This window comes from Nannospalax galili, unplaced genomic scaffold (assembly GCF_000622305.1).
Source record: "Nannospalax galili isolate Female #2095 unplaced genomic scaffold, S.galili_v1.0 scaffold951, whole genome shotgun sequence".
NCBI lineage: Eukaryota > Metazoa > Chordata > Mammalia > Rodentia > Spalacidae > Nannospalax > Nannospalax galili.
The window spans coordinates 31,677-32,201 of NW_008329324.1; positions in this window are offsets into that span (position 1 = coordinate 31,677).

Below are 525 nucleotides of genomic sequence, written 5' to 3' on the forward strand. Positions count from 1 at the left end.
CTTGTCTATATGTCCATCATTTATGCCCTTATTCTGTACACCTGAGCAGGGTCACTCCACCAAACTACCTTTCTTCTCCAGGTTTTGTTTGTAAGATATTGTCTGCCTGAAGCAACATCTTATTTCCATTCATCTTTCCCAACTTCTTTATAAAAAAAAACTTTGTAAAAAAATCTAATGTGTATGAGTGTATTGCCTACGTGTATGTAAGTGCTCGTGTGTTGAGCAATGCCCACGGAGGCCATAAGAAGTTGTTGGCTGTCCTGGAACATGAGTTACCAACATTTGTTAGCTGCATGTGGGTGCTGGGATTTGAATCCAGGTCTTCTGCAAGAACAACCAGTGTTCTTAACTGCTGAGCCATCTCTCCAGCCCTGGCAGTTCACTTTTTAGTATTTGAGCTTATATAACCTACGAATAAGGGCAAAACCCTTTATTCCTGAAATATATTATTAAATCTAAGAAAATTAGCAGTAATTTTGCCAGGTTTGGTGTATGTCTGTAATCCTAGGACTTGGGAGGCAG